We start from the raw sequence: 26,557 nt of genomic DNA, 5'->3' as shown, positions 1-26,557 counted from the left end.
TCTTCTTTATTACAATATGTGTAATATTTGTGATTAACAGAAGATATATATTTAGTTCATAAAACTTTTGAAGGCAATCGAAACTCATTTCTTACATACATATTCATTGCAGATCAAAAATTGTCGAGTTTTCAAATTTAAAAAATATCACATCTTATGTTTATTTCACTTTTCGTTATTGACTCACGATCGTATACGCGATAATGACATGGATTTACGATGAAAAAAAGTTTCGAAATGCAGTGCAGAAAAACTGCAGGAGAAAAGCAGAGTCGCGAGATATTCGTCGCAGCTGTCAGGTCATTTTCCGAGATTTGCAGTGAATTTCCTGGTGTAACATGTTGCATGACGTGGTACCGACAGCCTGCAAATATCGAAAGCATCTTCCGTCATGCCATCGCGACCTCTTTTCCCTTCTTTTCCCTTCCCCTTCTCAGCACGGCTCATTTCTGTCGTCTTTACGAACGAGACGATGCCGAGAGCTCTTCAGGAATGGAGCCATCTACGACTCTTAACGCGGAAACTCGAAAAGACGTCGGAGAAAAATATGATCCGTCGCAAACTTTGATCAATGACTGTGCTAGTTTTGCTTAAAACATCATATTGTTTTTTGCTTAAAATGAAATTTATTATTCCGTTTTATTTTTTCCAAATTTGCTCAATAAACCTTAAATTGTATTTTAGATTTCACGCACGCACTTTTAAAAGGATTGTATATGATAATAAATCTGCTACATAAAAGTACAAAAGTTGAAAGAAAGTTCAAAAATTCCGATTCAATTTATTTAGTTTCTTGATTTTTCGAAGTGAGTCTTTTTGTCAAGGTATAAGAATAGAAGAAAGCAAAGGGGAAGGAATATCTCTTGCTCTCATTTCTAAATGATGATTGATGATTTGCGCTGAAACGAATATAACGTAAACAAATGGCTAAGGACGAATAAATGTGATGTACTCGGATGAAGAAAAGAGAAAAATGACTTGAAAATCTGGAAAGATAGAGTTAAAATAGGTAGAGTTAATATCATAATTACAATGTAAATTTCCTTAAAATCGATTTGTAACAAAAGCACAGCGTTCGACGTATGAAAGAGCTATTTGTTATTTCAAATTTCTAGTCTACCAAGATATAATACACAAATATGTAAATTTTAAAATATTAGTGGTAAACTAATAAACAGAGTAGTGAAATAAAAGAATTTTTTTTCTCATACAATCAGATAAACGAAATGTGCGACAAATAGCTCATTGCAACACAATTACGACATGAATTAATAATAATTACTAAGTGACAAAATTGACAAATAAGAGTTGAGGCACAGTAATTAGAGTACAAGAAAATTTTCTTTTCTATTTTTTTTTTTTGTTAATATATTCCAAATATTTAATTTTGTTAAAATATATACACAAATACGGATATTTCGAACCATTTTTTAGTCCATTTTCAGCATAGTAAAATTAATACTAAAAGAATATCGGAAAGAGAGAGAGAGAGAGAAAGAGAGAGAGATAATAATATATAAAATTATATTAAATATTTCGGAATCGATATATGTATAACTAAATAAAGAAATTAAAGTGAATATTGTGGAATACAACATATAACAAAAAAAAATTTTTTTTCTTACGCTCCAATTGCATCTCAACTCAATTTTGTCACTTAGTAATTGTTATTACTTTGACTCTATTTTTCCATTTTTATTCATGAATTAGCAATTGCACAGAAATGAATGCACCTCCGGGTAGCTGCAGAAATGAAAAACCGCACATGGAGTGTTCGGTAGAGAGTGTTCTTGACGTCCACGGAGGGGTACGGGCAGGATTGTCGACGAAAGTTAAACAAAACTGTTGGGAAATTGCAGTCGTAGGCAGAATGTCGTATGTAACGAGTATATTGTCATTTTTGCATCAGTCGTTATTTATTACGGATTCATCGATCATACATTGTATCGAACAACGATATTCTCCCAGGAGCTGACAGTTGAATCGTAAATCTAAAGAAGAAAACTTATATAACGCGTCTCCATGTATATCCCGAATAGAATCAATCCTTTTTCTAAAGGATCTCGGAATACAGATTTTGTAAAAGGTCAGGTCTCCAAAGAAAAATGACTTTTTCGAGAAAGTTCGACGAAAGTTCTCAAATACACATATGATAGTATGATTTTATTTAAATAACTGTCTAAATGTCATTCTTTTTCTAGCTAAAAATTCATTTCCGCCACAATCAAAGAGAATTTCTTTCTTACTTATCCGCCAAATTATTCAACTGTACATCGAAGAAAATATACAACAGAAAATTTGTGAAAGTGAACTAAAAGAATTGTCATGCAATGGAGGGTAAACTCTTTGGTGCACCTACGACTACATTATTGACAGAGGGAACTGGAAGTAAGCAACAGTTTTTCGGTGTACTTGTTCGGCTAACAATACAACGGCGAGATTTTCATGCCATGTGAGAAAAATGCCATGTGTGCAGCGTATCTGTCGCTATAAATCACGAATTATCAAAACAACTTGTCGGCCCGGCATGTTTGGGTTGATAAAAGCAAGGAAAGAGAAAGCGAGAAAAATCGGAACAAACGGCGTTATATTGACGTGGTGATATTTACCAGGAGCGGTAGCGTCCGGACGTTCAAACGGAGAACAAGGCATTTGTCCTCGATGGCGAATCAATCATGCGTTTACGATCGAAGAACGATGCGAAATGCAAAATCTATCGCGTCCTGTCGAACGGCAAATTATCGTCCGCCAATTTCCGGTTGAAAATTGATGGTCCTGTTTATGCAAAGAGCAACTCTCCAGCTTCGTCGCGTGCGATAAATACGGATGTTCTTGAACAATTGTTTCCGATCGAGCTTTTCAGTATCCGAAGTTTCTCTCGTTCGAAAATTTTTCCCGACGTTGATAAAACATTTACTACGCAAAAACCTCGAGTCTCGTAAAACTTATGCTGTTGATGGAAGAGATTTCATCACGACGTAAAGGAGCGAACGATGTATCCGCGCGCGAAATGAAATGACTGAGCTGCGTTCGATAAAATAAGAATAATACGTATAGGTATTATAAAAGAGTGCAATCTCCTAGTGCGTTCCGCGATAAGATGGATTTTATTACGTGAACCAGAAGAGTGTATTAATTTCCTAAGCCGTAAATTATTCCGATAGGATTTGCCGCGTGTCTCTGTCGTTCGTCCCCTATAAATTCTAATCGCGACCCGGCTTTTTATCGTCGCAATTTATACGAGCAATTGCTTGCAAAATTCGAATTATCTATATTCGTTCGATTTTCCATTTCCCAACTCAACATTCATCACGATTGTTCTCAATTGTCGGAAGTTTGTGTCGTTTCGCGAAGATTGAAAGATGTAGCACTGTATATAAAAATGTACATTACGTAACTTTTATTTAAAATTATTCACTTTAAGAGCCGTTCAATTTGCATGTTTCAACTTTATTAATAAATAAACATCTTATATAACCTTTATTAATAAATAAACATGTTATATAATTACCATTGGCAAACAATAATACGCTTCATTTTCACAATTCCGGCTACAGTTGGGCAATTTTCTCATTTCCTGCGACATTCGGAGCGAAAAGCAGTGCAATTGAGCACGAAATAAGGTATTTGTACGCATGCCGAACAATTTCTCGCGAAAGGGACCCTCGTAAAGTCCACAGTATGAACAACCCATAATTAAACTCTCGCGGATAGTTGCGGTCACACATACACACACGCATACACAAATTTGCATATAATTGGGATTAAAGAGTTTCACGACAAAGACTGAAAAGGATAGCGAGACGGCAACGATAGTTTTGTACATCCTACAATGAAATATTCGCTACGTTTTGTCAACGTTATTCGCTATTGATTTAAACCAAATATCAATGTATGCGTTTCTTTTTCTTCGCGACAATATGTATATCTCCTAATTTTGCATTTCCGCTATTCTTCGTTTCTATGTTGATTTATTCAAATTTGACCAAGTTTGCATTTTCAATGTTAATTAAGCCACGAATTGTTTCATTAATATTTTCATGAAATTAGTAATTTTATCTCCACGATATTACTTAATAGTAAAATAAATCGTAGCATTTAATAATGAAAACATTAATAATGAATTTTAACGATCTGGTACTGGCTGCATTTCGCCTGTATCGTTGCCGGGACATTTTGTAATTATTCTCGCGCAGTAGTGTTTACTCGTAAATTGTCAATGTGACACCCGACATAGCAACGAATGAACAATCTCATCGATCTATTTCGAGACATTTACGGAATTCAATTTGGAAGAAGTGATAGCACAAGCGCAAACAAGCAAAACATCCGTACTATTTATTCAAGAACTTTGATTAACATTCCGAACATTACGAACGTGACAAATAATCTTGACATATTAAAGCAACAAAATATTATTGTACGTTAATTAATTATTCATTATTGTTTGATTGACTCAGCCCAGGTTAAATTATTAAAAATTTCTGACTTCACTACTCAAGTATTTTTTATTTACTTTTGTCATTCTTATATCAAACTTTGATATCTAACGGAACTAATCAATAACAATATGAATTAATTTAAACTTGTAATCGCTCATATTATAGTGATTAAAAAGATATTAGCTATAAAACTTGATTGTACAATATTCAATTTTCTATAACTAACGCATACAGTCGTAAAATATTGTGGTATGCACGCCATGACGAAAATCAAGATAAGAGGTTTATGGCGGACCATATTAAAACAATGTCAAATCGTACAATTGTTATTAGGGAAAAGACAAAACACTATTTATACATGTGACCGCGTGTATGACAATTTTAGAAAGGTTAGCGAATTAGCAGTAAAATGAATATCAAAATACCGATGTCAGTTGTAATATGCGAAAGCTTGCGGCACAGCTCGCGGCGACGTATGAACCAACTCTTTTATAGCGGTTTATATCAGATTGTATACGATTGTGTACGATTAACTGACCTAGACATTTGATGCTCGACATATAAAATAAAATAAAATAAAAACAGCATTTTAAGCGGATTATTTGCGGATGAGAGAGATGAACCTTTTTATTGCAAAATTTACACGACAGCAACGAGATTACATCCGGAGTTTATTCGCTAGATAATCTTTTAGCGTTGCGTAGCGATTGTTCATTTTGCTCTTTTCATTCCCATCCCAGATGAATTTATTTACGTTAAAGTGTTCGCGATAATATAGCGGGAAACATAGGAATATACGAGAGAAAGAGAAATAAAAAGATATATACAAACACACACACACATATACACACAGAAAAAGATGGGAAAAAGAGAGAAAGAACATATTAATTGTTGATGATTTAGCGCATCATTCGAGCATTCATTTGCAACGAATTTTACAGTCGCATTTTGCAAATCGTATCAGCGCGAAATGTCGATGTTGGTTTTTCAATCAAATCTCTGGTAAATCGGATTAGTGGACATTTTCTATAAGCACTTGAAATTATTGAAGAATGCTAAAAATTCCGAATTCATATGCATAATGTTGCCCAATATTTCGTTCTTTATTTGAAACTTTATTTCAGGGAAAAAGTATAAATAATTTATAGCAATTGCTATTATCTCATTATATGTGCTAAGGAGCTTCTCTCATGTAGCATCATGTTTAACAAATGAGGGGAAAAAATAGTTTAATTCTCATAAAGTATTATATAACTTGCTTAATTTTTTGCTACAAAGACAAAAGTTGTTTCCACTATATAATTCTAATAAAAGTTACTACATTATATAGCACAGTTATTAAGCAAAGGAATAATTTAATTTTCCACGTTATCTATTTATCGACGAAAAAATTATTTCCAATATGTGTTACATCCTTAAATTTAATGGAGAAAAATATAGAAAAAAATAAAACATATATATATCATTTTTTAAAAATAGGACTTACCATTTCTTTTAGAAACCAAACTTTTTCACATATGAAAGTTTTCGCGAAATACGTCAAAAGAACGCGAATATTGCGGTCGTGTTCAAAATTACGCTTTTCGGCTCGATTTATAAAAGCGAGGCAAAGAGTACGAACAAAGTTAACTTCCCGGATTGCGGGGACGATTCATTGTCGCAGCGTTCTCGCTTCACCCCGAAGCTTCGCGAGAAACTTTCCCCAGGGAAGCTCTGTGCCATTCTCAAGCCCACAGCTGCGATTTCCGCGAGAGCACGCGTCGCACAATCTTGCCTTGAATGTTTAATATTCACGATGTACCGTAGAATTGCGCGAATTGCAATTCGTTAAGACGTAGCGGAGCAATTTGCACATCTAACTATGAGATATGTGATTGCATGTGCCTGCTCTAATTGTTAACTGTATCACAACTGCATCGCTTATATATAATTATAAATAGATTATACGTTTCTGCTGAATCTTCTATGCATATTATTAATATCTCAAGAATATTATTAATATCACAAAAATTATATATTATTAAGTTTTCTTTTAACAAAGATATAATTATAATGTAAATGATTTACATCATAGATAATTGTTGTAACTGAATCTCAAAATTTTTTGTCTCGATCTGAGTTAATTCTCCGCTTCGCTAATTTTTTTTTATCGTATTTCCCGTATATTGAACATGTCCGCTTGGCGATAGTGTAGCGAATTCGACTATCAACAGTGCGGAAGAGTGATTTCATCAACGAAATAAGCCGTTCGTATTCCCGTGGTTCCCACGAAAAAGCGGGGACTTAACAAAAGTTCAATTCAATATCGACGTCAGAAATAGCCGCGAGCGGTGATAAAAATGTAACCGCGCGCGAAATATCGGCACATCGTGGTTTTCCTTCATTTCCCATAACGGTGTAAGACGTGTTAAATAAAGGAAAAAAAAAGAAGAAAAATCCGTTCCGGGAACTCAAGAAGAAACTGTAAACTTGCACGTTTTCACGGTTGCAATCGTGTCCTTCTCAAGGGAGCTTTCGAAAAAGCTCAGTGTGCTTTTGCTTTCACGAGGCTACCGCGAATAAATCGGTGATTCCGACGAAAATCTCATTTCAAGCGTCGAATCAGCTCTACAAAAAACAAATACAAGACGGTACCAGACTCAAATCTTTTTCTGGCTGTCCGTCCTTCGATCTACATGTGCATGTGCGGCTTTTTTATTGTGTGACCGGCTACTTTATTAACTAATATTAATCGGCGGTGTTTCCGGTCAATTTGATCGAAATTTTTTCTTAAATATACATATATATATATATATATATATATATATATATATATAAAATTAATTTAGTGCATAAAAAATAAATTAAGATAACATGATAATTATTTACAATCCTTGTATTGTGTTTTGAATTGCTTCTTTTCTTAATCAACATGCACGATATATACGGGGAGAAACTAGAAAGTAAGATTCTTTGTTTAATTATCAAGCTTGTACTGTATGCAGTGAAATGCTTCTTGATTAACATGCTTCTTGGTTAACATGACATAAAGTTTAACGTTAGATCTTGACTGCTAGATAAAGTAAATGAATTGGGAATTTTACTTATCTATAGAAGACATTTCTATAATAATAAAATAAACATATATATATATATATATATATATATATATATATATATATTATTATAAAAATATTTATATAAAAAAAATAAATATTAATATATATATTTATATAGATAATCGCGATTCGATATTAATAGTAGCATGTGATTTTCAATATTTAAACGGAATTAAGTAAAAAATATTTATGATTGAGAAACTCGTTAGCAGAACTATGTGTATGTGATTACGTGTTTTATATAGTGTAAAAATTAAAATCATTTTGTTCTTCAAATTTTTCTGCGATAGAAAAATATACTGTAGAGATCGTATTGATCTATTTGCTCTTCAAATTTTTCTAAAAATAAGCTCTAATTCTATATTAAAATTTAGAATTTAGAATTTCTATATTATATATAAGTTAGTTTATACTCTAAATTATTTAGCCATTATATATCCAATATTGTATTATTAAATAGTATAATTTTTTTGAAAAATAACTATGCAATAATCAATAGATTTATTATGTCAATTACTTTTCAATGTAAGTGCCGATGCTCAAACAAATTGTTATATTGTGAATAAAGATAATAACGCAAACGGATATATAAATAAGCGCGTCTTCTGTATATTATTAAAAAAATATACGTAGAAGAAAAAATGCGAGAATGTCAATAGAGGATATAAACGAATATAAATAGAGGTATAAACGAGAAACGAAAAAGCGCGGCAAGATGATCGGTCCATGAGTACTCTCGAGTTGATACTTACGCTGTATAAACTTTCATCGAGTAGAAATGGAGTTTACTTAACAGACTTTATTTGCTAACGATTATCTTGCTTATAATTTAGTATAACTTAAAATAAAAATAATAATGATGTTATATTATATTTTAATATCTCTTTAACATCAAAGGTTTTTCGTGTATTTTCTTTTTATAAATTTTGAAATCATTCTTTGAAACAATGTATTACACATTATATATGTTTATATATATATATATATATATATATATATATATATATATATAATCAAATTTTATTTAATTGTGCAACTTTTTCAGCGATTTGATTAAATCGTCTATTTCAAAGCTTACGAATGTAAGTTTAAGATGAATAAAATTCATGATTAATTCAAGTTATTTAGAAATGCTAATGAATGCGGTTCCTCGATTCTAAGTCGGTTCACGTCGTACGTTAAATGCTATGAGTTAGCATAGAATTTTCACCAGAAGTGAATCGTATAAAATCAAGAAACTGCAAAATCTCTGCAGCATTCGATTTTGTCTGAATCGAAACATGTCAAGAGCACTGCAGGAGAGCTAAATTTTCAAGACAAAGCAGATATCTACTTTTTCTTTTTGTTCGTTTTTCAATTTTTCTCTTGTCACTTCCTTCATTTCTAAAAGTTTTGATTTCTTTATTATTTCATTTTTTGCAATGACACACAAAGAGAATATTCTGCCATTGTGTCATAATATTTATAATTGTTTAAATTTGAAAATTTAGTGATAAATTAATGGAATATTTATCAGCAAGTCTTAACATCTGATAAGTTATTTTGATAAATGAGACAAAAAATAATAAATAAAGAAAATGAAAAAAAAATAATTTGAGATAAAAATGAATGAAAAAGCTATATAGTATAGATTAAAATAGAAAAAATGGAATTTATTATACAATATCGTATATAAAATCGATCTTAAAATTACATTTCAATATCGATATCTTTGTAGCTAGAAATTGAAAATAAATAACGTTTCTCATGAAATTTTAAAGTAACGAAATTTGTGTATTTAAATAAATTTTTTTCTCTAAAAGACGTTTACTTTTGTAAGATGACGAAGTAAAGCAGCGGGTGTTGAAATCTATTTCAGCCACGTTGGAAACACGGAATTGGCTTAAATCGCAACGCGGTACATGGAATATCGTGAGAGAAGCTTTCAAAACGTGGCATAAAGTGCTTTTACGGATATACGAATGGCTTCTAGAACTCTATTAAAAATTTTATGAACGCGTTTTCGAATACGGATATTTTTATCAATTCTTATCTCTTTCATTTTACAATTCTTCTCTAAACTGTATTCGAGCTTATCTCGATTAATTCAATTTTTCAAAGAGAAAAAACCAGAAAAAAATTACTCTCGTTTTGTACTAATATTCAACAGGTAAAATAGGTGCAACCAAAGAAAAAAGAGCATCGAAAACTCATTTTTACATTGAGAAAACGCGTAATTTTATCGACACAATCGCACCAAGACTGAAAACGCAGACAATAGAGAAGAAGAGCTTTTAAAGTGTGACGTAAGCGGTCAAGTGGAGTCAATCTCGAATTTTCTCTTTCTCGATCGCGGTAATGCTTCGATCTAATTCTTCATTCTCCAGTCGCATCCTTTGTTCCTTGTCACCATTTCAATGTGAAACGCGTCCCCGGGAGACATTTGTCCTTTCCAAAGATTTGCTCGTGTTTGTCGCTTGTTCGCAATAGGTGAAATCGCTTACCTCTCGATCGTCTTGCCGAGGATAAAGCGCAAGCAAACATTTGCAAATTTGAGAGCATGCAACTTCAGATATGAAATGTCTCTCTGTACAAACTATCTTTTAACGTTATATATCGCACACACAATCATCTCTTTATATTCCTTCTCATTTCACTTCATCCTATTTCCTGAAGAATTTCGCATTAATTTCACATGCCGAGCTCATATTTCCGCGTGTCTCGTGTTTCTCTGCACTTTCGAGAAGATGCTGCATTACGAACGGATGAGCAAACAGGCAAGGGGTTGCAAGGAGAGAGGAAGAGGGAAGTTTCTTCCGCTCCTTCGCGATGGCGGAAGCAAGAGCAAGCTGGAAATTTACCGTGACCAAGGAACACCGTGGATAGGTACTTTGCGTGTAAGTCGGTGTAAATATCATCGCAACACATGGAGCTTTAGAACGCGTATTAGTGTTTAGAATATGTGTGTGTTACATGAATTTTGCGGGACAAACGATTGAATTTGCGAAACATGCATATGTTATGACATAATGCATCTCAAAAGACTATCTCGAATCTGCATTGCAAATGCTAACATATATGTCACATGTGATGAAACATATAAGCTTATTAACTCATTATTGTTATAGTTCTACAAAATATTTAATAATTCTTGTATTTTATATGAAGAGCAATATATATGAAACAATCTTAAGTGAAAAAAAGTTTATAAATTTTTAAATTGAAGGAAATATAAAACACAAAAAATATGAGTTGCAAATCTGGAAATATTCTTAAAAATTTTGATGATCTTCGAGATTTATATTTTTAGTAATTTAGTAACAATTTGCTAAAAAGTTCAAGAAATTACAAATATATAAGTTTTTTATTATAGACGTACAATAATTCGATAAATTAAGATTTATTAGTTTAATCGATGAGAATGACATTTAACAACGGAGCCCAACAAATCTTCAGAATTCTAGTCGAACAAATTAATTCAAGTGGCAAAATAATTTCGATTCGCTCGCCGGCAGGAATCGATAAGTATGCAGCAATAACTTTGAAAAGCGATTTCATGGAATTCTTGGGTACATCGTTGATTCGCGAATCTTTGAGAAAATCCTGCAGAGATTACTTTAATCCCCCTCAAGACACGATATTAAGCTCAATGTCGTGTATCTTTATATAGCATCGCATTTTTCATAAAATGTATTTTCAAGTATTATAGTATAGAACATGAGTTCGATGAATTTTCCAAAATGCAGAATGATCAAACCAAATGATTAATGAATATACATGTAATATAATTTCCTGGAAGAATATTACTCATTTCTTATCTTTTTTCGTGTTTATAAAATTAATTAATATTTACAAATTTAATATTTTTATGTTAAAATTTAATATAGGTGATTACTCAGTTGCTTTATATTCAGATACATGTTATACTTTTCTTTAGAATTTCATATTACAGAGAAGAGCGATCTTGCTGTCACTCTTAAAAATTTATAATTTATAATTTCTATTAAGTTTATAATTTTTATTAAAATATATCATTTTTTTATAGCGTGTACATCTACAGACATTGCTCTGTATCATAGAAACAATTTCAGAGGCAAAATAAAAAAAAAAACATGTCATATGTTCACTTTTCGTATTGTGAGTGGAGAGTTCTGAAAAAAATATTGTCCGAGAAAAAAAGAGAGCTCGCGAGATCTTTCGCATTACGGGCGCGCTTAAATGACGAAGATTAATCGCGTCCATATTTGTTTGCTCGAAATTATTTCTAGACAATACCTTTGTCAAAGCACGGTTCCATTCATCGGATCAAACCTCACGTCCTCGCCTCACCTAGAACACAAGAATGTCGTATCCGTAATTAGTACGCAGACCACTTGTGTAATTAAGAGAGTGCGACGGACGGCATATCACGAAGTACCCAATTACATAAACATCATATCCTGTCAGCGTATCTTTTATTACGTGTCAAAAACAGTAAAACAGTATGAACTTAAAAACCAACGGTACGCTTTTTATGCTTTCCACATTTCATACTTTTCTTTTATCAAGCTAAAAACGTATTTTTGAGTTTTGACTCTTTTTATCTCTTTTTATTTTTTATTTTTTACCACAATAAGACTCTTAAAATGGAAAGAAAAACGCGTAAAAAGAAATATTACTAATTTTTTAAAATTATATATAATTTATTCCTTTAAAAATTACTTTAAAAATATTAAATATCAAATGTAAAACTGACATATCTAATAATCATACGTCTCTAATAATTTACGTATCTAATAATCATAATAAATAAATAAATAAAACTGTGTAATAAAACTTGTCATACTCAATTTCATATCTTTCGCGTAAATATATTATTTTTGTGCAAATATTATTGTTATATAACTTTTTCATTACGTAAAATCACTTGAGTAATACATATCTTCCTGGAACATGTATCCCCAGAGACACCTCGTATTTACCATTTCTCTCCATAGTCCAGCCGGAATAATGGAGCACGCAAAACACAAACACGATCAGGAGCTAGAGTTGTTTTATGTCTGTCAGTTTCGCGAGCTGCAAGTATCTACATTCACCACCTTGCCAGCTGCAAATTCCCTTGAAGAAACTTCGCGAATAGTTTGTATTCACACTAGCACCGACGAACTTGAGATTTGTCGATTGACCAGGCGGTCTAGAAAGCATCTTTAAAATGTCGATTCTTTCAAACTACACCAATTCGATTTTAGCGAGCCATCTCTGCTATTATAACTTTATTTTCCACAACAGCGGCCTCATCTCTTCGAGACTAAAATTTCGAACGGAAACGCCTGTATACAAACTTATGGATTGCTCGCAGCTGTTGCTGGGTTCACGAGTGGCGCCAAGGCGCGTTTATATATGGGAACTAATCAACCAGTAGGAATTTCCATCAAAATAGTTTTGTTTAGAGATATAGAGAGAATACTCTGCGCGACTTTTACTCTCTTATAATAAAAACATAATTTTTTAGTTTATTTTTGCACAGCATTTTGACACGAATCTCACTTATTTTTTTCGAAAATTAATTTTGAATATTAAAAATAATGCGATTAAGGAAAATATTTATAAAAAAAAGATAAAAAATAATTTAAAATATTCCACAATCAAAAAAATCCACATGTAAAATCAATTTAAAATATAAATAAATATTGAGTTACTTTTATCTTTTTAAAAATACATTACTAATAAAATATTTGAAATATATTTACAGATTTTAATTTTATAAAAATTAAATCGTCTAATTTGACTTAACCATTGAATTTTTATATTTATTACATCCAGTATAATTTTAGAAAATCATTGAACATTTCGAATCAATATGTAAGTGTCGTGTTCGAAAACGAATGCTCTATAAAGAATTGTTTTTCTATCGATGAGAAAATTGAATCTTTTACACATCTCTTCCCATATGTACAAGAAACACAATTTGCCGAAACTTTTATTAGAAAGAGAAAAAGAGAGGAAGGCACAATATTTGTTTAGCGAGTTACTTTATCCAGCTGGGAGAATCCTAGCACTTGATCAAACATTTATATTAAATCCCACAGGGCGTGTCAGATCTCATAGTAAGACTCGAAGAACAACTTTAAGGAGAATTCATCGTCTTAACTGGCACATACGAGCCTCGTCACAATACTCCAAAGTAAATACATCTAACCTGAACCGCATCGTTCATTAGAGTCCGGAGTACAACAATTACGCGAATTTGGCCGACAAACGCAGCCGAGAAATGCCAAGTTTGTCGGATTATCACAAATAAATCATAACTTCCTACCTCTCTAACGAGTGTAATAATGTGCAAAATCACATTTAGGTCAGAATTTCGACAAACGTGATGCTTCTGAGCAATCTTTGCGTAGAATAAATGATTATATACATCAAAATAATTGAAATGTATTTTGCAAAAAACTTAAATATCACCGCAAATATCGTAACTTATCTCACGACGTTAAAAATGACATAGTTAAATAAGAAAATAAAAATTCAAAAATATTAAGTTCCATTCAATTTCAATGATTATCAATAATTGTATTACTAGATTATTAATAAAATAACACGATTCAATAATTTTAATATTGATTAAATAGTGGAAAAGTGAGTCACTGAATCGCTGTTTCAGCAGAGCGAAGAAATTGATGTGATTTTTTATTTGTTTATCATATCTTTTATTTAGTATCACAAATATTTCATCATTATTTCTGCTTTAGATTAATATCTTTTTTTTTCAGATCAAGTTTTGCTTCCGAAGAAAAAACTTTATGGCAGTTGGCAAAGACATATCTTGTACAGGTTCCATTGCATTGTAGTTGTAAAACCATTATAGTCTAAAGCAGATGATTTCACAATTGTCTTTTTGTCCTCGGTACGGAGACCTCCCTGAATGGATTAAATGAGCGATTATCGCATGGAGATGACGTGGGCAGTGCAAGGATTATTATCTAACTTCAGTCCAACGACATATCAACGAAAGATCAGAGGCTATTTACGCCAACATCGATATTAAACTTCCTTTTTGCGAATTTGCTCCGGAATCAACTCCAACTGGCTAGAATTGATGTTTTCTCAATGGAGGGAAAAAGAAATTTCCCGCGAGACAATAAAATTTTCCCGTTCGATTATCGGTTCCAATTTCATATAATTAATAGAACGAGATATGAAATAAAAAAAATTGATGGAAAGAACGGCTTGAAACGAGATATCTAGATTAAACATCGGTTTACGATTTAATTAAACGAGTGATAACCCTGCCACTGAAACCTTTCATATTTTTCTTTTCTTTTTTTCAACAATTTTTCATGTAGTACATAAAATGTTCTAGCAAATAAGTGATCAGCCTTCTTTTATTTTTTTTTATTTTCTTTCTATTCAAAATAACATTTTTATAATTTTGAATTGCATTTATTGTAATTTAACTATTGATTTAATAAAAGAATAAGAGCAAAAGATCTTTTATACTGCAGCATCTTATATAAGCGCGAAATATATTACATCAATACCTTCCTGCGCACTTTCTTTGCATTTCAAATTTCCATTTGCACGATTCGTATTGATTCAAATCTTTTATCGCACGTAACCTTTAAAATGCACAAGATCAAGGAAGAAAATCCAGTTAATATCCGGTATGACTGTCTTCTTCGATCAAGAACAATCGAGAAAAAGATATCGGAGGCTGAGGAAATCAAAAGCACACATTGCTATGATCGGATCGCCGAATGAATGCACAGGGAATTCTTCATTTCAGCATTGCTAAATCTTATAACGTTAAAAAAAGAGAAACGTGGATCTTTTAAAATAGATTCACCCCATGCCGGTTCATTTCCTCATTTCTACCTTCAGAATACAATCGCGCATATGTGTTTTACTTCGAGAACACTAGATAATTTGCTAGTTCGTAGCCTTTTAATTTTCTTATGTCTTGCATTGTCGGCCCTATTTCTATACGCCGAAGAGTATAGTCTTTATATTTTATGACAAATGGCGACCGCGTTTGCCGTGTTCGACTTCTTTTACCGTTCTCTCGTCGATATTTATGCCTCTCCGTATTGTCGATACCGATAGGCACACGTACTCACACGGGTGAACAAATACTGGCAAAAATAGAAACGCGAATCGACGAACCGAGGGATTTCCATTCTCTCCGGATTGAACAGTGGCGTGAATTTTTTCTCGTACCTCTTGCGTATTAAACTGTTTTTGTATAAAATCAATCGCAATCTTTCGTGTATTGTTAACTAAAATTATTGTTGTTAAAATAAACGAATAAACAAAATGCCTTTAATCATTTAGATCTCTACAACTCTTTTATTTTTTACAAAAAAAAACATAATTAAATTATATTACGCGCGATATACTGTGTAGATAATATATATTTATATATAATAAATATTAGGTATAGAAAATAATTGCAAAATATATGCATGTTCTTAAGTAGCGTGGAAATATATATCGTACGTAAACGTATACTAATTCGAAATAATTCGTAAAAATTTGTTCATTTTGTTTACGAATGTAATGATCGATTGAGCGGATAATTGCGCTATCGGACAGATTTCAGAGCAACAAGTTTCGCACGATTCGTTACATAAACAGACTTTGATCGGTCAGTTACTTAAAATTCAATAAATAACTATTAACGCGATCAAGATTCATTTCGCTATCGAAAAAAAATGCACATAACTTAACATGTTTATAAAAGCTTATTCATACTTGCATTGAACTTCAGTGAAAATGAGTGACACATACATATATTGCGAATTGTGCTATATTAATTTGTATACAATTTTACAAACAAGAAAATAGATAAATAACTGAAGAATGATAAACTAAACTTTTTCTTCAATTTCTTTACAAATTTTATTATTATTTATACACAATTTTTTAAACTAAATAATAAAGAAAATAAATAAATAATTACAGAATGATAAACTAAACTTTTTCTTTAATTTTTTTTACAAATCCTTTTACTTAATGTTGCATTAACTCTGAACTTTCGCAATAAAATATGGCAATTATCCAGCATAATCCGGGATAACAGACAGATAAGTTTTAATACCAGATTAGACATTTGCAACAGAAGGCACAGTGGACATTCAATTACAGCGGGTTTAGAGATTCGGTCATTGTGGCCGATGGGACACACTAACGCGCGTGTTACTATGAATTCCAGTTCTCATTATAGAGATCGATATCACGGATTCTGACCTATTATTGTTTACTATGCAAACGTGTAACAGATGTACATGTGATTTGCATTAATTATATGTGTATAAAATCTCCATTTCGATTATGATCTGCAAAAGATCTTGCGATTGTTTGCATCGCTTATATTGCTCGTGAATCAAACAGAGAATTACATTAATGAATCACATGTATATATGTATAGCTAAGTAACATTATCGGTTAAATCCCAAACTTCGAAACACACGTACTACATTCGTTTGCCATGTAATTTTACCTAATCAATGCATATGAAAAGTCGATTTTATACTAATCTTAAAACATTAACTTTTTTTTCAAATTTGTTTATAGCTATACATCTCTAAAATATATATTTTAGAAAAATAAAAAAAATTGCGCAAAAAAAAATCTAAAATTAACTTCAAATCAACTTCTAATCAAATTAACTAATCAAATTGACTCGAAAATCTAATATCAAATTAATTTAAAAATTTAAATTAGAGAGACGATACACAGATAAACCACAATTCTAAAACGATTAAATGAAAGCAATCTTCATAATCTCATATTAATCAAATATAAAGATAACAAGAGTTAAAAATGAAAAACATATATTTAGTTTCATATTATGCATGTTATTTTGTTTATTAATATTTATTTTTTTAATATATTCTTCTTAAATATACTTTTAAATAATAAAATATTTTTATATACTGTCGTACATTAGGTTTTAAAATCACGAAAAAGTGTTATACAAATTTCCTATTTTCTGCATTTGAAAAATTGCAAACATTTTTCGCAAATATATTTTGTAAAAAAAATCTCATATCTCTTTAATATAACACATACAATATTTGATTATATATATTGGAAAATGTTTTATAATAACATTCCATAAAAGTAAAGGAATTCAATATTTTATTTGCGAGAATTATTCATGATGAATTGCGAATTCATATCTTGATGATCTCGAGTTCTTGATGATCAATACTTTATTTTGTTTTACTATAAACTTTACTATAAACTTGCCTTAAACTTCTCTTAAACGTATAAAATTACACCGTTACGATCGTTGCAATCTATTCTTAAGATCATAAAATTCAAACACATAAAATAGGAGAAATGCATTGGCTTCCATTATTTTTCTGATTTTATTTTGTACAAGTTTAATTAAATAAAATCGTATTTTGTACAAAAAATATAACTTTCTAGTGAGTTAACGTTAATTCATTTTATCTTCGTAGTTTTGGAATTAAAAAATAATGTTGCAATGCAAAAGAAAAATTGCAGAATGCAGCGAGATCGTAATGTCAATAATGACTTGCGCGCCAATATACGCGGTTATACACGATGCAAAATTACAACTACATGATGTCGAACGTAAACTGACGAAGCGGCTTTTATATGGCAAATGAAAAAAGGGAGAATCGCGTATAGCAACTTTATCGATCTTTTTTTTCTCCTCTCCTTTGCTGTTTCCCGCCATTCTCCGCCCCCTTCTCTCTCTCTCTCTCTCTCTCTCTCTCTCTCTCTCTCTCTCTCTCTCTTTTTCTCTCACTGTTAATATCCCGTCTGAAAGATTGCCTGGAATGAGCGATACGACGTGTCGGGTGAGGAGAAACGCGGACCTTGGTGACAGGATCGCTCGAATGAGCGGAAGGAATCAATGAGGATGGCGACGCCCGTCCGGGGCGCCGATGCCCGGCCGTCGCGACGCTCTTCGAGATGCTTGCCTTGCGACGCGCAAACATTCATCGTCTCGTAAAAAAGGAGAGTTGAAAAGTCGAAAGATCGAAAATCCATATATATATATATATATGTATACATTAACTCAATAACTGCGCGAGATAAAAGTTTCCAACAAAACGCGGCTAATTTGCGTTCAAAGTAAAATTGACCATGCGGATAGATGCATCGGAGCGTGGTCCATTATGATAATCCCATGTATTGCTTATCGAAATTTCTACACACGCGCACACACATATGTAATCTCACGATATACTTTGCGATATATTTCGCTTATATTTACTATCAAGCCATCCCATTCAGTTCTAATCTGCATTCTCATTGGATCGTGATGCAAATTGCACGCATGCAAATAGCAACAAGATAGCCATGCCGTATGAGCGCAACGATGTATACACCCGATGTGGAAATATATATATATATATATATATATATATATATATATATATTTATATATATATGTATATATATCAGAGGCATATAGAAACAGTCTCTCATAGAGAAACGTGACAGGATGAGTAACGGTAGATAGATAAATATGCACTGAATCTATATATACTTTATTCATCGGCCGTCGACTGGTTCTGCTAATTGCGCCTGCTTGTGCGAATTCCTAATATCCCGTGGATTTCTCCGGCGAATACATATATCGTTATGCGCAATGCAACGCGCATATCGCGCCCGGCTTAAACTACGAGGGTCGTTCGTGTGTAGAATGCAATCACAGAATGCACGTGAGAAATTATATAACTTCAAAAAATCAGTAAAAAACTCACTCTTCAAGTGATACATAATTCGTAACAGAGATAATTTCTATAATTTTGTATGCATGTCTTGTTATTCTGTGTATTCTGTGATTCTTCAAATGTTTTCTGTATTATGTTATTGAGGTAGGGTTAACTTAATAAAACAATAATAAAATTTTAGAAAAATATATATAATAAAACAAAAAATATTAAAATTTATTAATATCTAAAAAAATTAAGTAATTAAAAAATGGTTAAATAAAAATAATTAAATAGAAGAATAAAAAATCAGTTAATATACATAAAAATATAGAATCTCTTTTAATCTTTCCTACGTATTCCAAAAAATTTGCGCTAAATTCTGAAAGTAATTGTGTAATATATTACACGGATAATTTGAATGAATTAAAAGAATAAAAAATATAATCATGTCTCAAAAGATTATATTGTTAAATTTTTAAAAGTGTTAGCTCTTACCGATGCAATTTTTTTACCAATAAATTATAATTTCTTCTGTAGGTACATTTTACTTTGATCAATTTAAAATTTTTGTATTAAATATTTATTCTAGTTTAAGCTAGTCAAAATTCAACAATCGTGGATTTGATATAAAAGATTTAACTTTCGAATGATAAATTTTTTTTTATTAAATATTCAAATTGTACGCTGAAAATTTCAGCTATGAGCCGTCCTTGCTCGAGAATAGAAAAGAGCAGTTATTGCATAAATTTTATTATGAACGGATGGCGACGACGCGGCGTAACGTGTTTGTGTAATTACAACACAGTAAGCTCGAGTATGATTGCCTGCGTCGTTAAAATTGCGAAAGGGTTATTTATCGTCGTTGAAACAGTGGGGGCGAGACAAAAGCCTCTGCAACGGGTTTGAATGACCTGAATAATCAAATACTCGAATAATCTCAATTTTTCGTTCAATGAAGACCTATGGGAGTAGGATAATAAGAGATTTTCAGGTGATGAGTTTTAGGCCTCCGCCTAAAGAGTCCTGTGACATTTAAAAGAGATTTTATAGGGAAAATCCTTCAAAGAAATCTCGTCTCGTGAGTAGAGTGAACTTTAACGAAAATTTTAATATCTGTCATCATCAGATGGGTCTTCAGGCTTCTCGAGAAAAAAGCTTTACTGGCGGCAAAGGTGTAATTACAACGACGCCAATCTTCGTTATTTATTTACCCTGCGTTTCTCAGTCTACTCCCCCTATTTTAATTAACATGTACTGCTGCTTCTAGTACATTCCCGGTATTTCGCTTGTGAAGCATGTGCTTTATTTTTATTCCTTTTTTTCCAAAACAAGTGTAAGAAAAATTTTTATCCAGCGCATATACATTTTCGTCATTATATCTTAATTTTCCTCATTTTTCGTCCACTTGGAAAGAGTTCGCGCTCTAAGAGCATCGCTTTCTTTATAATTTATTTTCACAACTGTTATTTTTAATGAAATTACGGAGCGGTAAAGAATATTTAATCTTTATTAGAAATTAATCGATTAGATTATACACAGAAAGAAACAGAACAAAAAATTGATCATTATCTTTCAGTTACGGCGTAAAATTTTCTTCGGCATCAATTAATTACACGTATAAGATAAAATTTCCAAAGTTTTCGTTTCGAAACTTTTTACGCGCGAGTTAAATTTTTATTTATATAACTTAAATAAAACTTCATATTAAAGGATAATGTTAGAATTAAAACATGTTTAAGAATTTATTGAATATTAAAATTATTGAACATTTTTAAAAAATTTTTTGAATATTTTTAAGAAAGAAAGTTAAGGAAAGTTTTCAAAACTCTTTTCCTTTCAAATGATTCCTTGAGTAAAGTACTTTATTCCAAATTTTATGAATGATTCAAGAAGACTCAAATTTTCTCAAAATCAGAAGGATAGATTCGCTTATAAGCGCTTCATTTGAATTAAATTTTAGATGAAGCATGATTTTCCTCTTTGCAATTTATTACAAGTCGTTTGGTGTAGAAACATTTTATAACAAAATCTATAGGCGTTATCGAACACGGAGTCCGGATGTGATGAAACGTCGCGAAAAGACGAGGTGATAAAGTCGCATGAAGCTGACACGTAAAAGCACATCGCACTCAGTGACACTGAGGATGCATAAACGTGAGTCGCTTATGCATTATTTGCCGAAAGAAAGAAAGAGAAAGAGAGACCTTTTAAATCGCATCAATCGATTTGAAAGCACGCAACAAAATGCAGAAGTGCGCAAAGGAATACACAAAATATATATCGCTATTTTATTGTGCAATATAAAAATTTAAAGAAGATATGCGCGAAAAATCTTCTATATAAAATATTATAGGCATAATTTAAGAATAAACGCGATTAAACCGTACGATATGAACGTGATTTAGAAATAATGAGATAAAAATTTCATGAAAACATTTATCTTCTAAGTTTGTAGGCATTTTATCCTTCAATAATTCTCGTTACAAACTTCAAAACGTGAATATAATTAAAAGAAGCATTAAATGTGTATGTATGTGTATGATTGATATTTAATGTAAGACAAATATACAAAAATATGGGTATCATATTAAATTTAAGTATATTTCTCAATCGTACGGTATGCACGATCGAGTACATGTGTGGAATTCAAAGGAAGAAGAATTCATAAACGAATACTTTTACCGGAAACGCCTATGCATGGATCCCTTTGGGTTCGAGCAAACATGTCGAAATCGATCAAACGTATCTTCGATAGATTGACGTATGCATACAAATAAACGAGTCGATGTATGCGCGATTCGCTTCGATTATCTTGAGAACGCATTTTCGATAAATTACGACTTCCATGACCGTTCCATTACATGTATTTTTAGTAGCTTCCGATTTGACTTCCTTGTGATCATGACCGAAGTTTTCGCATATATTCTACAGAAGTATCTTAAGAAATTTAGGATGTATATAAAGTTACAAAAAGTGGGAAGCGACGTAAAAATGTAAAATAGAACATTAGCAATATAAAAAAAGGATATATATTTCTTTTTTGTTATATATTAATGAAAGTAAATAGGTACTTTTCTTTTACCGAGATAAATCTAGAATTTCACTTCATGATAGAACGAAAATCATCTTCTTCAAAAGGAAAAAAGTGTCTTCATCTGAGAATACATTGTAAAATTTAGGAACTTTTAAAACTCCTATTTTATTGAGATTATCCAAAATTAAAATTACTAAATTTTGGTTTCGTTAAGACTGTGAATAAAATTTCATCATTCATTCACAAAAAGATGTTAGTTACAACCAATTAAAAATTAAAATCTCTTAAAAAGTTTCACAAATAAATTATAGAACATTGTTCTCTGAATTCGACTAAATCTTATCTTAACAGAGTTTGAACAGATTAAATTTTTGAAGTGTAGTGATCAAGATAATTGATCACTTACAAAGTAAAAAGTTGCAACGACCAAGTTGAAACAATAGTCTTTTGTCATCTTTACATTAGGAAAAAGTCGACTTCAAGTTCATCAAAGAATTCGTAGTTGGAAAGTGATACAATAAATCTTTTTAACACTTTATGTAGAGAACGTTTTAAGTATTTTATACTTTTTTTCAAGCAAGCATTCTTTTATCAATTTTTCTTTAACTAAAGTTTAATTGAACTCTATCTTTATTCACAAATTTCTAACACATTTAACTCAATTTTAAATACTTTTAAAAACTAATATTCACGTGAAAAAATTCTAATAATAGGGTATACTTGCGTGAAGTTAAAGAAATTATGAAATTTTTTTATTTAAGTTCCTAAAACTTAAATCGAGAAAATGATTAAAATTTTAATCACTCTAGATTTTAAATTTGAAGTGAATTTGCAGATAAAAGAAAGTGAGAAAAAAATCTGGGTACTTTGTACAATTTGGAAAGGTAATTAGGGAAATGCTCATTCTGGAAAACGAGTCATTTCATTATGATTTCAGTTTTGCGAATCTCCCTTTCGTTGCGTCACGATCTTTATTTGTCGTCTCTCGAGAGCGATACATAGGCGTGTAACGGAAGGTGGGATAATTAGATGACAGTGGCTTGTGAATTTATGACACTCGCGATTCCCAATGCATATTTTTACCACTGGGAAATAATATCTCGTTCATGAATCGGCCTAGATATATGAATAAAGAATGGGCAAGCACTATTATGCAAAATTAACACGATGTAATTAACGCTCATGGCATTAATTGCTCTCTTTGTATTACGTAGGTGGAAAGTAATTTCAACAATAATTTACGTTAGATATTTTACGTTATCATTTAGGATTATAGTAATTTTGCCAAAGAGTAGTTAATTTCTTGAAACATACTTTCATCTTATCAAAGTATATATCTTAATATTGCAAAATATGAACAATGAAAAATATCATATATATTTATTTTTCGTAGAATATAAACGCATAAACTCGAGATAGACAGAGTATATAAGTGCTAAAAATTTATACTTGCGCGATATTTTTTATACTGTATTATCTTTCTCTAATATGCAAGATAAGAAACTTTTCACTATCAAAATTATGTTTTTTTTTATTTTAATATTCATAATAATAATAATATGTATATATATAATTTATTCTTAATTCAATTAATCTTCCCATTTAACCTTCTCATTTTATTAAATCCCAACCTCCATACTAACAGTAGCAATCTTAGTCTAGAAATTCGGAATTCAAACTCCCGTCAATTTTCATGACAATAAGAGCATCCTAGTAACCGTCGAAAGTTAATTTAACTTTCTCTGACATTTCACAGAAGGTTCTATTACTAGTTCGATCAATTCTACATAAAAGATTCCCTCCTTTTTCTCTTCGATATATCGAGAGATTGAGAAAACAACAAATGGCATGAAATCACAGTAAACGAGAAAAAGCAAGAACAGAACAGGAAGAGGTAGAGCGGGAATGTATCAGAGCACAATTTCAAAAGTTGGTTAAAGATGAGCTCTAACTAAGTTCAGCCGCAAAATTGCCTCTATGACAGAAACTTCGGAAGAACTGCAGTTATGAACGCGCAATCCGGCGATGTTAATCAAGAAGTTGCAACGACGAGGTCGTAAACATCACGGGACCGGCAATCCTTTTTGTCTCTTAGTTATATTCCGCGTGTGTTTTCGATAAAATGTATTCTTAAATTAAATCAGACAAGATAGAAGATGCAAAGCGTTGTTTCAAGATTCACGAAAACTTTGAGTATTCCTATAAGATATGAATATATGACAAGAACGCATTTTCTCTTGCACGCGCTTTATCGTTTACATTTGCGAATAATTCCGAATCGTTATTAATTTTTTCATGGCGGGAAAAATAAAAAATTTGATTAACCATCAAATTTATCAAACATATTATTCAAACATGCTATTCAAATGCTATTTCGACCCGTTAAAATGAAATGATGAATGATTCAGATTATGTTATACACATGCAATCCCATTTGATGCATATTGCCATAGATAAAAATAAAAATTGTTGTTAAATTTATAAGTATTTTTTTATTACATTTAATATATATATATATATATATATATATATATATATATATGTATATGTATCTAAAATATATTTAAATATGTAAATATGTTATGCACACATTATTATAATTTAATTATAGTTATAATGTATAATTAAATTGTGTGTCTAACAAACTTTATATTTTTATAAGATTGCTAATGAAACAAATTAAAACCCCAAATAATTATGCTGAGTAATAGCATTAACAAATTTTACAAAAGCTGGTGGTTTACAGATTCAAATAGACAATTGCGGATGCAAATAAGTTAATATGATTTTGCGGAACATAATACCTGGGGATTACTTGATGAATCCGCAAGGGCTAATAAAATATGATGTAATATTGATTGTTGCAGTTTCAACCGTTAATGACAATATTCTTGATAAATAAATCAAACATTTCATTTTAAAAAAGAATAAAAATTTAAAAAAAAAGTTAAAAATTAATATCGTGAAAGCCAAAGATTTTATGTAATGTATATTTATTGTAATGACATGTGAATGAAATCGAAAAACAAACTTAATATTAAATTAAAGAATCTTTTAGTGACCCACTTCTTCTCCCTTAAGCGAACTTTTCACTCAGAAAAGAGCATCTCTTATTTATTATCTGTATACATATTTTCTCTAGGAAGCGAAAGCTTTAAAAAAAAAGACAAGAAAACTCTAGATAAAACAATTCATTCTTCAATCCCATTAAAAAAACAGTCAAGATAAATCAATGTCTCATCTATTTTTTATTTTTATTTTCTTGTCTGCTCCAAGAGATATAAACTTATTTGAAAAGATAGCTATTAATTTCTCATGTCAGTGGATGTCTGTATATCAATTTTAGATAATTATTGATTAAATATTTTGAGAATCCTCGTTTACAGCAACATCTAAATTTTGCACACGTATATGCTGATGGTAAACGCAGTAAATGCGCGTGTTACATCGCGGCCGCAGCATCAGCACTGACCTTGACTTTCCGACATCTCCGGGCAGCGATGGATCTTGACTGTTTCCTGAGCGCCTCCAGAGGAACGCGTTGCCTGTAGGATCCGCGTCGGCGAATGCACCTCCACGGCACAGCGACACTACCACTTCTTTTTTTTTTATTTCACGTTAGCTTCAAACTTAGAGGGTGATAACCGGTCACGGGTTCTCTTGTTCGCGTGCAACCGATCGATCGCGATCTCGTGAGCGGAGAGGACGATCATCAAGATTCGGAAATCACGAAGAACGCAACGATACGAGAAAGATTGCGACCGACGAGGGTTGCGGTGCATTCGACACGTTGACGCAGAGGGTTGTACACGCGGATGCACTCTCTCTTTTCCTTTCTTTCTTTTCGGTTCTTTTGCACGCGACACGACGAATTGCTCGCAACGCGGCTTGGGCGGTGACTGAGCGCGAGGATCGAGGCGTCGCGACGCTCTCTCAGCATCACCCCCACCCCCATTTTCCCTCCGATATCATGCGGGCGGATAGATAACGCCTTCTAGAATTCCCTCAATCTCCTCTAGTTCCCATCGTCACCGTCGCGTTCCAATCAACGAGATCAGAAAGTTAGCCTTTCGTTGCTCTCCAGGGGCTACTCTTAAGCCCTTCTCAAATCACGTAATAGTTAACTTGGTACTAAGCAACTTAAATATTTAGTCCTAACTGTATCAAAAAGCTTTTATCTTCGTGACATGATATTATAACAATAATTTTTTACAGAGTAATCGAATAGTTTTCCATCTCATTTGGTACAACGGAAAATGATATGATATAATAATTTTTACACTTCCAAGAGAAGTGGAAAAATGTAAAATTGTTAAATTTTTATAACCCATA

General features: G+C 31.7%; 1 protein-coding gene across 9 annotated transcripts in view; it reads right to left on the bottom strand.

The window, feature by feature from the left end:
* Positions 1–26,557, bottom strand: part of Trpgamma (Transient receptor potential cation channel gamma) — an 82,209-nt gene that overhangs the window by 52,467 nt on the left and 3,185 nt on the right. For 6 of the 9 annotated variants that reach the window (XM_083086900.1, XM_083086902.1, XM_083086905.1 and 3 more), the window contains exon 3: positions 11,795–11,848. The exons of 1 other annotated variant lie outside the window; for it this stretch is intronic. The gene's annotated coding sequence lies outside the window, so the exon portion shown is untranslated. Of the gene's footprint in view, positions 1–11,794; positions 11,849–25,697; positions 26,108–26,557 lie in introns of those variants that run through there. 2 more of the 9 variants (XM_083086899.1, XM_083086907.1) reach the window with 2 other exon arrangements.

This window comes from Camponotus vicinus, unplaced genomic scaffold (genome assembly GCF_025532165.1).
Source record: "Camponotus vicinus isolate PSW18456_S1 unplaced genomic scaffold, iyCamVici1.0 SCAF_13, whole genome shotgun sequence".
In the NCBI taxonomy this organism is placed as follows: Eukaryota; Metazoa; Arthropoda; class Insecta; order Hymenoptera; family Formicidae; genus Camponotus; species Camponotus vicinus.
The sequence above is the reverse complement of the archived record's forward strand: the minus strand, read 5'-3'. Positions and strand labels throughout refer to the sequence as shown.